We start from the raw sequence: 17,494 nt of genomic DNA, 5'->3' as shown, positions 1-17,494 counted from the left end.
CACTAAAACGTCGTTCCAAATTCCAAGCCAGACATTAACAGAAAACTCTTGCTGAAATTTGTATTCTCTAACAGACCTGGGATTTTGATGAGCCCATAATTCCTTTGATTAATTATTCCACCTCTGGTAAATGTTGCCTCATCTGACCACATTATTTTAGATGGAAATAAAATATCATTGTGGCATGTCTGAAGGTACCAGTTACAAAAGTTCAATCTGTTCCAATGATCTTGAGGTAATAAATTTTGCACTTTTTGAATGTGGTAGGGATAGCGATTATCTCCTTTTACAGTTCGCCAAATTGTTTGTGGTGACACTCCCAATACAGCCGACGCATTCCGAACGCTGGTCTCAGGATGATTGTCAAAATGTTGTAAAATACGATTCCCTGCCTGCAAATCTCTTCGTAACGCTGCTTGAAATCGGTTGTTTTCTTGTCGAATTGAAAATGTTCCAGTCTCTCGCAATCTATTAAATGTCAACATAAACACTCTTCGGTTTGGCACTCTTCTGTTTGGAAATCGTCGTGCATATTCTCGCACCGCCTTTAAAGCATTACCGTTGCAGAAACCGTATACAAAAACCATATCAGCATATTCACTATTAGAATACGTACGCGGCATATTGCAAAAGACAAAATTCATCTACTGTTAAAGGCTTTCAAAGAGCGACTGACAAATTCATAACAGAAAGTGGAAAATGTAATCAAATATGTCGGTGCTAGATATGGCAAGAAATGTAAACATTTTTTTTCGATTTCTCTGAAACGGAGCAAAAACGAGCATATGTCTATAGGACTTTTTTTCTTAGTTTTTTACTCCTCTACACGCTCCCGAAGTTTTGCCATTTAATTTGGAAACACCCTGTATAGAACGCTTAAGTATAATGAGCAATGCTGTAAAAAGTTTTGACAATACATATAGTAACCAGCTTGAGTGTCCTATGTAGTTATTTTGATGGTCTAACAAAATTATTTTCACATCTATATCTAATTAAATTTTTAGATATTTTAACAAACCTGTTCTTTCCTTATAAATGTAATAAAATTTGGATATAATTTGTTTTAAATTTTATGTTTACTTATAATCAAGAGAATAATATTGTAAGTTGTTTTAAAATATTTATTTTTAAAAAATATGTAATATTACGCATGATTATGTGTATAATGGAGCATGACGTTAACATAGTAGTTTTTTCTTGAGAGCATCTCTATGAACATGAAAAAATCTAGAATAACAATACATAGATATGTATAGTACTTTAGTACTGTTAATATTGCGAGAATCATAATTAAAATATTCATGTAAAGGTTTAATAACTATTAATAATATTTATTAAACGCATTTTAAAGTTATATCTTTAATATTGACATTTTAAAATGTAAAATTTATATTAAAATATTTTCTTAAATATTCCTCGTAGTACCTGTTATTATCTCAAATTTTAGAAATTATAAAGTTTGTTCAGAAAAAAAATAAGAATAAAAAGCGGACAGAAAAGATTCTCTGCGTGGCACAGGAGGATAGTACGTGGAAACAATGAGAAGAAAGACGGGCGGAGGATTAGAGGAAGAGATTATAACGTCGGAAAGCGCTTATTACGCGTTGCGACATGGTATTCTCTCAAGCGCTTAATATTATAAGTAAATCTAACAATTTTAATAACTTGACAAGATTATTAATAACAATAATAACAATTTTGACGATAATAATCGCAAGAGTTACTTTTAAGCGTAACTGGCGCGCGAAACAAATTGCACTGAGAATCAAGATTAGGATTACATAATGACGTAGATAAAGTTGCACGGTACAAGACACAACCGACGTTAAAATGGAGGCAATTAAGGGGAAAAAGTCTAAGGATAAATATCGTTTGTGTCGACGGTGCGCGCGCACATACACACACACACATACAGGGTTTAAGAAATTATTGCGTGATTACCGTGCGACCCGTTTGTTAAGCGATCGGGAACAAGTATACCGAAACTATTCGACGGAGCTCTCGCTGCAGTTACATTCCCTTAATCGTCGCGCACGATAGCTACAAAATAATCTTCCCTTTAGTATTTCTCCCGCGAATTACCATTCCTGGCCCACATTCAACGATCTCATATCGGTAGCTATATCGGCGCGCCTTCACATTATTCGTACCCGCTTTCCTGCATTTGGCTTTTGCACGATCACGCAAATCGCCGAATTATTCCTCGACCGAGTACCGTCAGCTTTCTCTGTCGGACTTTACTGTTACGTATATATACTCGGCGCGCTCCTTTAAGTTATCTTCTCCTCACGATTTTAAAGCTCGAATCGAACCATCGTTTTCAGTGAAGCGTAACTCTCATTTACGGATCTTATCCTGTCGCCATTGCGTTTACGATATTTTATCGGCGGCCACAAATAGGTAGAACGTAACTGTGATACCCAGACGAGAATCTTCGAGCTCAAAGGGCTTCTTAGGGCGCAGGTTAGCTGAAATTTGCACCTCGCTTTCGTGCCGATAAAACTGCTTTCTCGTCGTCGACCCGACCTCCTCCACCCGTGGAACGTTAAGAGGAGTTTTAAAAGCTCGAGCGTCACTTTTGAAAGAAGCCGTAGATTCAGATTTTTCTTACACTGCCAGAAGATTGGTCTCCAATGCGCATCTAAAGAGTCCGCGAATAAGAACGCGCAAATTGCTTCAACTCAATTGTTATAATTTACGTAAAATAATCTTGAAGCGTTCATCAAACTCATTAACGATGTCCGCTTAAATAAATTAATTGCAACTTTAATTTGTATTTATAAAATATGTTATTAATGCAATTTAATGATATAGGCCAAAATTAATGAAATAAAATTAATTTAGTCTCTCTTTAAAATATCATTATTGTATCGGTAATTGTATATCTCAAAACTCTCTACCATATTATATTATTTATATAATACGCGGTAGTATTTAAATGGTATAAGAGAAACAGTCGATACGTTCGAGAGAATTCCTTTGCCAAAGATTAATTCTGTATGCACAAGGTTGAGAATTAATAACAAAGCCAGAGAGAATGCTTGGTGATTCGGCGACCCGCACCGTGTTTTACAGGCACCACGTCGTCAGTTAAGGGGTTAAGCGAATTACTGCGCTACACCAACTTCGTTTCATCTGTGTTAGCGCACTCAACCGAAAGCATCCACGAGAGGTATAAATCTGCATTGTATCTCTCGCAAGGTGAAGCACAATGAGTACGAACAAGTGAAAACGAGCGTCGCAAAGAGAATGATAGAATGACCTCTTGAATGAAAGTGCAATCACGTACAAATATTATTTGCATTATTTTATCTTTAGAATTATACTTTTATTTTATTAATATTTCACTTCTTGGCTTATTTTTTTAGCAAAAATCCAATTCAGATTTCCATTAGCTCATAATTAATTGATCAGTTATATTTGCTTAAAAAAGGATAAATATTATGAAATTATTTTCAGAATAACGCACACGTTTCTTTAAAAATAATTATACACATGTGTGTATAAAAAAAATTAAGTATCTGCCTTTTATATTTTTTGCAAAAGAGAGAATCGGACATTTACTAGTACATTCTGTTAATTAAATAGCTTACTATAACTACTATTAGAATGTAACTGCTAGACATTTACATTTAAATTAGTGAAATTTGTGTAAAAATTTCAAACTTGGAATTTTTACCCGAAATGTTATCGCCTAATTTTGAATGAAAGAGCATTAAAAGCAAATAAATTATCTTTATTAATATTATTGTATCCGCCAAATATCTTTTATTTTACTTTCTTATTCTAAACATTTTCTTTTAAAGTGCGATGATATTAGTTTAATGCGTTTTATGCGCTTTATTCCAGAGAAGTTTAGTCTATTACGGCCGATATTCTCATTGTGTAATAACACCGACCAGGTAGATTGCATCACGTGCATGACAGTCAGGAATAAGTACGGGTAGATCCGTGCAAGCAATTAAATAAATTAAATGTTTACCTACTTGGCAAAGCGACATAGTGCGAGCGAACGTTAGTAATAATTGTGTCCCGTCGTAAACACGCAGTAAAATATCGTGTAGCAAGACAGGTCTGAAGGTGTCAGGGGAGTGTTACAGAGCAAATGGCAGGCGCGGGGTTACCTCGGGGGTAATGGGGCTGGTAATAAAATGCCGACGGGCTTCTAAGGAACGGCGGAGGTGCAAGAGTGAGACGCTCGGGAGCGCTTCCGGTTGCTTGAAGAGACTAGGCATGAAGAGATGAAACATGCGCGGGGATGAGAAAAAGAGGGGCTGGAATGAAAGAAAAGTCTTGGATGACGAGGACAAAAGGGAGTTCGGACTGACCAGGACAACGCTGACGCTGTGAGAAAAAGAAAAGGTGGGCCTGTGGCGGAACGGGGTGCTCATCGTTGGTAACACCGAGAGAAGAGAAAGATGCAGTACGAGGTATAAGGAGGTGCAACGGCAGCGAACAGCAACTACGAGACAACAGCGAGTTGTAAGTGAACTGATATAAAGGACACTCACGATCCCCTCGTAAAATATTATACGGCTACGTGTCGTTCAGCGACGGGGGACGTTTTTTGTGTGATAACTTCTCTCATCCGCTCTGACCCGCCGAGGTAACATCCTTGCTCGATGCCATCCACTTCGACATACGTTCGAAGCGACGAATGGTGTACAACGCGACAGGGTATCTCGCCAATCTTGAAAATGGTTTCGACGTTGATACAGAATCGTCCTGTCTCGAACCACCGTAGTATCGCTTTACTCCTTCCATCCTGCAATGCTGAGATATATATATATATATATGTGTGTGTGTGTGTGCGTGTGTGTGTGTGTGTCCTCGCGCAAAAGATCTGTGTCTATTGCACAACAAAAAGCGAAACGACGAACTCAATCCAGCCAAGAAGGTCTTTTGCGAGATTTTTCCCTGAATCGGTCAGCGTGCATTATCACGTATTCACTGTTCTTGTCGCGTTCATAGTTTCTTTTTACAGCAAATGCGACGTTGCAAGACGAACACTATATAAGTGCAGAGGATTGATGCGTTACGTTGATAGAAAAGTGACATATTTTAAAATTATCAATTTTCAATAAATAATTTTTAAAATTCTGAATTGAAACTTTTTAATTAAAGCAATGAATATGCAATTTCTTTACTTTCTTCCCGTGTTATACTTTCAGTTATATCCAATGTATTCTTTAAAACTATGTTATGAGTTTTCAAAATTCGAACTGTAACCTTAAAAAAAGTGCAAATTTAATCTCTTGTAAAAGTTATGACACTTTTTCATGTAAGCAACAGTTGCAATGTATATTTTATCAAAATATATTGGTCAAAAATTAAAAATATAGGTATTAGTTTTTAGAATAGATTTTCTTTTATTATCTCAAAAATACTAATTTTTCATTTTTGTGTTATTTCTCTATCAACGCAGCGATATTGAATATCACGACTACATTACTAATTTGAAGTAAATAGGAAATGTGAATTGTGCTGAATAATAGTTTGATGTAGCAAATACATAACTACTATATATTTTTATATACATGTCATTCTAATTGTATTTAATTATGTCTAGTTATATTTATTTTTGTGATTATATTTGCAGACAGAGTATTGAGTATGAATATGTATTTCGTAAAATCTATTTCTGTATTTTTGTGTATTCACTGAAAAAATTCATGTAATTTTACATGGAAATTACATGTTTATGACTGGAAAATTACTAAATTACTTAAATATGATTGGAAATTTATTAGAAATTGTAAATTTTCAATCATATTTAGGTAATTTTCCAGTTATGAACATGTAATTTTCATGTAAAATTACATGAATTTTTTTCAGTGTTGATATGAAATGATACAAGTCGTAAGGATTAAATAGATTCGCACTTTCTACTAATTTTACAATATAATCTATCTAATAAGAGCATAACTAAGTAAACTTTTATTTGGCTTTTGCTACATCAAATGTTTTTTAACGAGCAGACAGAAGAGTTTTTTCTCCTATGCATTATACACAGTGTCTTAGTTAGTGTCGGATGAATATAAAAAAAACTCGTAAACTCATAAACTCGTTGAACTACAAATTTTTTACATTCAAATTTTTCATATTAAAAAAATATTTCTTTTTTTGTTCTTCTCAGTTTATCGTTTCTTTGTCAGAGACGTGGTGACCTCTTCTGTATGTATCCACTGATATATGGGACTTTTAGTTTTTAACGCTGGATCTAAACGGCCTTTTTTCAAAAGAGGTTCTCATGATAAAGATGCTCTTGGTAGCCATTGCTTTCCGAGGGATGATTAGTGCTTTTAATCACAAAATGGAGCGATGTCTATAATCTTACTTTTTTGCACTCACTTAACTCTACAGTGAAGTATAGGAAGTGCAGAATGATACAGTAGAAGATATCGCAGCGCTTACTGCCATGCATCGCTAGCACCTCTTGCATCAGAAACTGCAATCGTACATTTTCCTCTGTCGACGATGACAATAATGACTTAATATAAAAAGTTACAGATCCGGACTTTGCGCAATATCTCCGTTCGTAGGACACTTACAGAAAAAATAAAAGTATTTATTAATACAACCAATTTATTACAATCCGAGTGCGAGCTATCGACTGAGCTTACATAGAACTTGATTGGTTCAGCTTATTAAAATCCGACAATCGCAAACTCGAAAAACTCACCGGCTCACGTAAATAATGAATGAATCATGACCGATCTCGCACCATGACATGTCGCTTTGCTTGTCTTAATGCCAAGGCACTGCTTTCTGATAGGTTGATTGTACATAATATACATAAATTATTAATAGAAACAAGTAATAATAAATGAAAACATAATTTGTTGAAAGAAATTTATGTTTAAGAATCTATTTTCCATATATTGTCGAGATGATAACTTCCAACATTTTTTTTTCATGACGAATAGCAAAACAATCTTAAGTTAAATGCAAACGTTAAATTGGATAGAGATTCAAATGTAATAATAGGAACATAATGTACTTGACTGACGTGATTGCAATAGACTTTTTTTACATATTATTAAATCATTGCAAGAGCCGTGGCAGCTTGGATAGAAGCAACGTTTATAGCGTCCGGAACTTCTCTAATTACACCCATCAAACGCAGAATGGGTCTACTACCTAGCTGTTAGCTTAGTGACAAAAAGTGAAGTTTCTAGGAAAACGCGTATTGCAAAAAGAAAACCGCTTAGATTATAATTAAATGTCATAAGGCAGCTTTATCTTTGACAAAAGAGATTGATCTGTTGATCTATTCATAATTATATAACGTAATATTCTATTTAAAGAGACTTAATAAACATTCAATTGAACAATACTGTGTGCGATTGTAATAAAGTAAAGTATCAAACTCACAATTTAGTACTTTATTTATTTATTTAAAAGTAATATTTTTTATAAGAGCGTACATATTTTTAGCTTTAAAGAAATTATTTTTGGATTTAACAACTCTGTTCACGAGCGAAAACTGGAGTGAAATTATGCTGCTATCTACTTTTTCTTTTATTCTACACACTCTGTTCGTTGAGCGCTGCTGATAATGCGTTTATTTATCTCAGCTAATACATTCACGGAGATCACTAAATGTTACGCAGCTGCGATGTTCCGTTATATTTATATCCATGTACACGATTTTTAGTTAACACATAATAATACGTTTCTTGCCCAGCTGGTAATTGGTCTGGGTATTGAACGGCACCAAGCTCTTTCACAAAAACATTGCAACGAGAAGTCAATGCAATAACGATGGCTTGTGAAAATTACTGCACTTCGTTACTGTACAAATTAACCTCCCAATTCTAGGACATTTATTTGGTCGTGTTTTCTCCATGAATATGGATTTTGATGTCAACCTCAATCGTATTTGCAGCAACAAAGAAACATACGAATCGCTTGCAAAATACTTAAGAAACGTGTTATATAATACACGCATTATAATGACCATAAATATATATTGTGTGTTTTGTCGTGTTATCTTGAAATATGTCATTGCAACGTAAAGAATTGAATAATAAGAGTAAAATTAAAGAACTATACACTTATCAACAGCTTCAGGTTGCGTTATGTGTTTAGTGAATTATCGACTTCATCAATAGATAATGCTAGATATAAAATGATAGCGAACAAGTAATGATGAATAAATCGTAATAAATGTGAATGAATTTGTCATATTTTTAGAAATACATAAAATCGAAGATATATATATATATATATATATTGCAAACGCATAATATCAGTATGATTTGTGACATATAAAACACGAAAGGCATACATCAAAATATGCATAGAAAATGATGACTACTTCCGTCATCAAAATACCTTTTATTCTAATACCTAAATCTAAATAAATAAATAATGAAATACTCGTTTTTTAAAACATAAATTAAAGTAAATAAATTATTAAAATTTAATTTAAAAGTTGGCCATTGAAATACATTTTAAATCGAGAAGATAGTATTTTGGATATTATTGATTCTTTTAATTTCTAAAATAATTATGAACGAAATGTATTAGCTATCGATTTATTCATATCTACTAGAATTGTGCTATTATATGTACTCATATCTAGTTGAAACATATATATGTATGTATTCTAACATATCGAAAAGAATATATTGCGTTGTAGAGTGAATAAATTTTTGATTACTGTGTTGGAATAATGGAGTTGATCTGTATTATTTCTCTCTTTTATGATTGATCATTTTCGTTAGAATTCATATTGCAGCGATATAGTGATTGTAGATTCTCGTTGTTATTCAAATTGCATATACGAATAAGTCATAGGCGAATAAACGTTGCGCACAAACGATTGAATTAATCGACTAGATTTGTTTCGCTCGATTGCATTATCTGCATCGAGTACCTAATAAAGCATTTCAGTATTATTGTTTGGCCCCGATCGAGCAATAAATGATGAATATTTATAAGAGAAAAATAGATTTACTTTTGTAATTTTTACACAATAGTTCCGTACAATAAAATTTTATCCGCGAGAGAAGTGTGTTCTTGTGTTATCAAATTTTTATTTGTCTTGCGATAAAACTGATTGATACTTTCATAATAAATTCATTACATGATTACGATATTAAATACCGTTGTACACTCACGCAATTGAAGAACATATTTTATTATTCAAAAAAATGTTTATGATGCTTTTGATTAAATCTACAGATTGAATTGATACATATTAAGATAAATTAAATTCAAAATTTTCAAAGACTAAATTGATAGAATTAGCGATTAATTACAATTTCTCTTTTAAAAAGAACATCGATCTAATGGAGTTGGAAACATTAAACGGAGTCAATTTGTATTAACGTGTAATAATTTTATTTTATTTTCAAAATTTGCGTTCTAATTATTTTTTTTTTAATCTTTTATATATACATGGTGTTCTGAAATTTCCGCATTCGGAGTACAGGATATGATACTTTATGCTAAAAGAAACAACTTTTTTCTTTTGCAAAATTGCGTCTGACAAGTAATTTTTGCAGGAGAGCAGGTTGAAGTTATACGAGTAACCATAAAAATTATTTATTGAATGTAATTTTACTATAGGAAAAAATTGTTCGTTTTAACACAAAAAACAACTTTTTCCTTTAGCAAAATTGCGTTCGATAAGTAATTTTTGCAGGAGAGCAGGATGAAGTTAACAAATAAGCGCAAAAATTATTTATCGAAGACAATTTTGCTAAAGGAAAAAATTGTTTGTTTTATAATAAAGTATCATGTCCTATACTCCGAATGCGGGAATTTCGGGACATTCTGTATACTTATAGGTATTTATGAATTACAGAAACCAAAGAATTTATTTTTAACATAATTTTAATTTAAACACAAATCAATTGAGTGTTCTATCTTTCTTAATTAAAAAATGTAGAATTTTGTGTTTTAGAAATTTCTTTGTCAAAAATATTAAATACTTAAGAAATACTAACTACAAAAAAAGGATCTCAACATTACTGGGCTTTGTTCGTCAAGAACGGGCTTTTCTACAATTTGCCGTTCCATTGCTTTTACCTTTTAGCAGTTTTGTACTTTTATATCAGACAGTGAATTTCCATTGCAACCTATTCTACGAAATCGTTTAGGTTTGAGTACATAATTGCCAAAAGTTTGCGCAGATACGCCGGGCGATCTAAATTTAAGCTTTCGTGATCCCTCTAATAAACTTACGCTCACATTCGTCGTCGTACAACCACCACACCGATGCGGTTACGGTATTACCATAAAGATGGGAGAGCGGGGTATTTGTCTACGATGTGTAAACTGTGGATCGCGGTATGTGTTCAATGATCAACCGCCCTTCTGAAAGTCTAATAGCTCGTCGCGCATCTAGAGATGGTTGCCATAGGCAACCCAGGTGGGAGGAAGCGCTTCGCTAGAGTTACTCTCCACTGCTTACAACTCAGCTCTACCGACTGGCGGAGATTGTCAGGCTGCATCTGGTTTACTACGAGATTTCCGGCAGCTCTGATGGCGTCGCTGGAAACTATCAACTTTGAATTTCCTGCTAATTTTGCATACTGTCCCATCTTTTTCACTCACAACATTTACGCGTTTACTATCAATGCTGTTGTTTTATCCGATGTAACATATAAATCCCTTAAACTTTATAAGTTATGGTTATTTTTATTGTACTGTTATATATTCATTGAGTTATCCGTTACAAGAATTTTAAATTGAGTTTCCTTTGAAAATTCAAGAATTCTGTAGCTAAAAATAAAAATGTATCTGATATCCGAATTTCTGTTAGATATCTCACACATTTCAACTCTGGGAGATGATAAATAAATAAAATTTAATATAAGAAATATAAAATAAAAACAATTTTGTCCAAAATAGCGCACCGCTGAATATTTCTGCAAATAATTCTGCAGCAATTTTACTATATGCGATTTATTTTATAACTGAGTAAATCATAACATGGGTGAAAGTTAATTGCAATCATAACGTCAGATAGAGCAGGTGCGCAAATATCATTAGGCTTAACGCTAAATCAACTTACTGCATTGTTTATGCGCCATAGAGTGTTGAATATGGTGCTTCGAGTTGCGTATTGGTAAATGAAGTTCGTGAAACTTCCACGTACGTACGTAAACAAATATCATTAACGTGACTCGTGCGTCAACCATTTCGACGACAATGTGTACAATCGTTCTTATACACATAATACACGTAATTAAATTCACCACATTGTACTGGAAAATGAAAATTTAAAGCTGACATAAATCGAAACGCATTTGCATTTTTAATCGGCGAATTTTTGTAATAACGTGCCGTTTTCAATACATTCCTGTATTATGTCTCACAAACACTGATTCCAGCCATACTTATTCTCACTTCTATTGTGCGTCGAAATCAATCAAATATTTGCCGAGACATAGTTCGGAATATTGGTTATCGAATTATAACGTTAATACGAATTGATTGGTAATAACCTATTTTCCTATAGACCAAGCAATATTTCACTGTCGGGCGAAGCTAAAATGTTAATTATCTGAATCGGACGTTGATCCTCTTCGTTAGCACTTTCGCTGGCATATGCAACTAAAATTTGAAACATATGACATAATACTGCATAACTAGCATTATTCAAAGCCAGTAAGTTTCATGAAATCAGCCGACTAGAAATGTTGATGATAGTAACAATGCTAATAATTTAGCTAACGTTTCAAAAAAGATTAAAAATTTGAATATGAACATGCAGCAATTAGAAAAATATAATTATATAAATATAATCTATGTGAATTTATGTGAATTTATATAGATAATATAAGAAATATTAACAATGAAATCATAATACAGCTCAAGTATTTGTATTTAAAAAGCTGTAAATCTATTAAAGATTACAAAGAAATATTTAATTTGTATAAAAAAAAACATACGGAGAAACATTAAAAAACATTAAGAATAAATGATTTTATTAAATATTAATTGTTTATTTATATATTATATGTATATATATATATATATATATTCTCACAGTCGCGTCTGTGTGTGTATTTGTGTGTGTAATACGTTGATACATGAAATCGTCGAAAGTTAATCGCCTAAAAAAGTTGAATCGATAGTGTCCATGCCGAACACATAAATGCAGGAAAAGCGGAATCGATATTTTCCAATGCTCGTAAAGCAGGATATTCTGGTGATAAAATCGCGGTTTATTGCGGATTCGTTTATAGTCGGTGGAAAGCCGCTTGGTTTGTACGTTAGGAAGTTTTGCGCGAGTCAAATTTTACAGCATTAATTAGAATTGTGTATTGGCTTTTTGAATCTCCTGAATTCAGAGAGAGAGAGAGAGAGAGAATCACCTAATTTAATTTCTTCACAATTCCGCCCTAACATTTCCACGGTCTTTTTCCTTGAAATTCAGATAAAATGTGAATATCGTCGTGTCTCATGCAGTAAAAGCAGCATGTTTATTTATGAATGATTTACTGTGAATGCGTCAATCATCTCACGTAAAGCAGAGAAAAAAATTGAATAGCAAATAGAAAGATACAGTAATGATAACTGTTTGAATGCACTTTGAATACAGAATATCTACCATTTGAATTATGATGCACTGAAGAAACGATGCTTTTCGCTTATGTTTCAATGATAGTTGTATGTTGCCAATTGTTAAGCTATAAAAATAAAGTAGATAATTTGAAGGTACGTAATAAGATGTAATAAAAAGCTTCGAGCTATAAATCAAAGCAATAAACATAAAAGTGTCTGTGTAAAAAAATACAATACATCAGTATTTTTGAATATGGGAATCAGCAAGAAAATCTAAGATTGATGTACATATATAATTAATAGAATATTTGTATATAAAACCGAATAACTTAATGAAAACGATTCGATACTTTACGATTGCAGCTTTGATCGCACGAAAGGAATGATCGACGATCTAATGAAATTCTTTTGTGATGCTAAACAGTCAGATAACATTTCTGTTTGAAGCGTCTGTTTTCCCATTACAAGTTACAAACGTTCATCGAATACAATACGATACAGCTTTGTAGGGTATAGGTATTGCTTAGCAGAAAAAGGAGTAAAACGCGCGATTAGGGTATTTGAGACGTACAGTGTATCTTTTATCAATATTCAAATTACATTCTTTCATATTCGCCGCTGATCGAATGTTACCAGTAATAGAATGAGAATCACGCGAACTTCTCGCTTCGTTTATCAAACACTCGTATTCGTGTCTCTCCCCTCGGCTTATACTACGCGTGACGCATAAAATTCAATATCTCAGGCAGTTCGTAATGCGGCTGTAATTCACTATTGCAAATCACGCAAAGTAGCGAATTTACATCGCTTATCGTCACTGGATTAATTACTGTGACGTAATTTCGCAGCAATAGTCGTCATGCAACGAATAAAGTCACGTCAGAATTCGTCCTCCTTCCCCTCCCCGACTTGTTACCCAGTGAATTAAAGAGCGTCTGACATCTTAATTGAATCTCTATTAAGCGGATCCTGTTTTCCAGAATCATTATCGAAGAACTTCTGCTGCCAACATTCAAAAGCAAGAGAAAGATAGAGAGAAAGAGATTTACTTGAGTTCTGTATAATATCGGTCATAAAACGATTGTCGTCAATGATAACGATTCACGTTGGAAGTATTCGAGTAAGTGGTGGATGGACGAGCACCTTGCACAAAGAGCGCCTCCTTGATTACTCGACAAAAGTTAGCTCCACGATCTTTCCAAGTACACCGCTGCACCTCGACCTCCTCAAACCCCTGGTTTGTTCAATCCCTTTCCAACCTCTGCCCTCTGTAGTTCCTCCGCCACTCTCTACTGCTATTAATTGCAAAAGTTCCTCTGATCGAAGACATCGAGCGTTGTGCTAAAAGCAACACAAGACCGATCGTAATCTAGCTATCATTTCTGAGATAAGGAAGCCCGTTTTAGCACCATTATTGATAAATAACCGGAGAAAAATTTCCTAGCGCTGTATCATTGAAAGATTATTTTTTTCTGTGAAGTATCAAATACTTTAAATTATAGTTTTTAATTATAAATGGAAATTAGATAAGTTAATAAGAGTAATAAATCAAATAAGAGGAAAAAATCTTATTTTCGGTCGAAGCGGAAATCTTGATACTTAATAAATATTTATATGTAGATTTATAAATAAATTAGTTTTTAAATACAATTTGTATGTCTTTTAAAATATGATCAAATAATAATAAGTTACAAAGAAAGAGAAAAATCTTTTCAGATTTATAAAATTTACAACGATGAAGTCTTGTGCATTGTACTAAAAGAAAAAAATTATTTTGGATTTCGTAACACGAGTTACATAATGATGAGAGAAAAGAGTAGTATAAGACCCAAAAATACTTTCGTTTCACAGTTTTCGCAAATAACCTTCTTTCTTCCTCCCCCCCTTTTTTTGTTAAACCGTCACTCCGGTACCACTCAAATAATGCGCATCAGTCTCGGGCGCCTGGATGTGAAATAACGCAGACATCGATCAATGTCAAAATAAAACAAGAAATTGTACGCAGCTATAAAATGACGGACGAACGTTTAATATAACTTCGATTCTTTTTTTTTTTTAACAAAATCTTTTATTAGAACCAACCAAAGACGTGATAAATAACATCGCAAGCTCTGGCTCAGTTCCTTGGTACAATAATTCCTTTAACAGAAAAATATAATACATTGATCTTCTCGTAAATTTGTGCGAAATGAATTTAAATTTTTACCACATTTCATTGTATATAAAGCCTTTTGTTAAACCGTCAACAATTTATTTGAAATAACGCATTAATACATTTGATGTTAGAAAAACATTTTTTCTTTATATATGTTTTTACATAACTGTACATGCATGATTTTAGAAAAAAACACATAAAAATTTTTTGCTCTGATAATTTTATAATAAATTTATGAAATTATAAATCAATCTATACTTGTATCAGAGTATAAATAATATTATTTCTGTTAACGAGGTAATCGATTAAATCGCTGTACACTTATCAAAAACTGATTTTTACATTTCATTAATCTTTTTCATAATATTTGTTTAATTTAATAAAATACACGTTGCTCACATTTGTCAAAATGCTTTGTGTAAAATAATTGATTTGCGCTAACAACGCGGCAAGTCTGCACGAACAATCAGTACGAAGCAACCTATTGTATTATTCTTTTATTAACCCGATATCGCACTACACAGTCGAATAATCTCTTCATCATATTCACTGAATCAATAAGTTTTGGCAGATTTTTAATATGTGCGACGTTGGCGTTTCGCAGATATTAAAAACGAACAAGCGAATCAACAAGCGAACCGTCGATGTGATACTCGTTTAATCATGCAGTCTGTACATCGGAAAAAGAATTCCCATGAGAAATGAATAGCATAATACAGAATCATGCCCAAAATGATGAGACCGGAGTGTTCAGTAAAAAATAAATTATGACTGCTTAATTTATGATTAACTTTGAAAAAAGAAAGGATATTTAATTTTTCGCTAAATTAACATGGAAATCCAATCTCTCGGGGTTCACTTTAAAATTAAATAAAAAGTATTATCTGACTGAAGTTCTTTTTCCTCTTATATTGTAGATAATGTATTACTAAAGTTTAACTTAGACTATTAATTGTAAACAATAACGATGTTATCAAAAAATAACTTTTTTATTAGAAAAGCATTAGGAAAAGAAATATTAGGAGAAGAGAAGCAATATTCTGTTAAACATAAAAAACAGTTATTGTAAACTTACCGCAGTTGCTGTTTTAAAAAAACACTAATAATAAAAACAGTAAAATCAATAGGTGGTGCAGTATCATGCCATCATAATGAAACGTAAAACAAAGTATTTCATTTGCGTATACACGAAGCGCCGAAATATAAAATTGTCCCGCATGTAACAATATTTTAATTACATATGGAACAGCTTTTATACATATATGGTAAAAAGTACGTATGTTTTTGAATTTGAAACGGTTTATAACAAAATTCGTTGAAAATTTGCATACCAAGCGGGCAAGTGTAATGCATATAAAGCATTATTTTGTTCTCCGCAAGATACCGTTTATCGTATTTTTCATATAACGTGTGTTATTGATAAAAAATTAATAATATAATTTGAATAAGTTGTTTTTAATTTTAATAAGTTTAAATTATTTTTAGTACGTAAAGGATAGATGAATCGCATACGTATATCAACACAATAATTTCTGAGATTTACTTCAGTAAATCTCGAATTGATCTTGATTTTTATTTTTATTTTTCTGTTAATGGATAATTTTCAAAATAATAAAATATTAAAATAAACTGTTGCATGTAACAGCAACAGACAGAGAAATAGATGTAACCGGTACCTCAGATCCATTATGATTCTTCCTTCATGTATATTTATGCTCACCGATGTTATACATTACTGGCTTAGAACAGAGATGCGTAACGCATACATGCGTATGTAGTTAGTGTATGGATGTCGCGTCGTCATAGCTCATGGACAGAGGTGCGACGAAACTGCCGGCATGTGATGCCGCGGATACGCTGGGAGCGCACAGACGTGCTTCGAAGGGTTCCCATCGCATAACGCTATCGCGAAATTTCGCCGTCGTTCCGTGCATCCGTATCGTTCGCGCGCCATTAATTTCATTCCCGCGCTCAAGGATATCCTGCCGACGCCGACAATCACGTCGACGATTTGCCACGTATCTCGCGAATAGCGAGCGAGGGTACGCCTGTACATAGGGTTTGCCTGATCACATCGAAAATGCAGGAGGCCCGTAAGGAATTGGAGTAAGCGCTTTAATCTGGCTTTGCAAATGCTACGACTATGTATTTCTCATGCCCATATCTCGCACAAACGTTAACGGTGATTGTTACAGTGAATTTGTTAATTAAAATACTGTTATACAGCACAAGTCGGATAATCAGCTATATATATATTTATAGTGTATAAAGGTAGATATCTGTTATCTAACACTTCAATATTAAAAGAATTTAATACTTACAGAAAATGAATTATAATAAATACATATCTTCTATTATAAATTTATAATCATAAATGTCATGATGATAATGCCGAATATTTTCCTTTCTGTAAAAAGTCTTAGTCATTAATGTTTGAAATAAAATTCTGCTCTTAAAACGAAAGATTCGAATATTTTGTAAAAATAGTAATAAACATTATTTAAAACTTTATGAAGTTCTAAAAAAATCTGTTGATTGAGCAATTAAAGACTACAGAAATTCCAAGTATCTTCCAACATCTAGTAATTTTTCTTACTTTGATAAATATCCGTTACAAATTAAAGTAACTTGACTTATTCATAGTTATAATTCATAACTTAATTCGCTATAGAAAGCTTTGTGAAAAATAAACAAAGGAATAAAAAATTCAAATATTTTAGTGATTATATTTTCATAAAATTTACGAAACAACACAATAGACGATATTTATCTTTCTTATATATTTTTTATATTTTATTTTTGATCTTATTTTTGAAT

Source organism: Mycetomoellerius zeteki, unplaced genomic scaffold (assembly GCF_001594055.1).
Source record: "Mycetomoellerius zeteki isolate Tzet28-1 unplaced genomic scaffold, Tzet1.0 scaffold31, whole genome shotgun sequence".
NCBI lineage: Eukaryota > Metazoa > Arthropoda > Insecta > Hymenoptera > Formicidae > Mycetomoellerius > Mycetomoellerius zeteki.
This window is presented reverse-complemented; position numbering follows the sequence as displayed.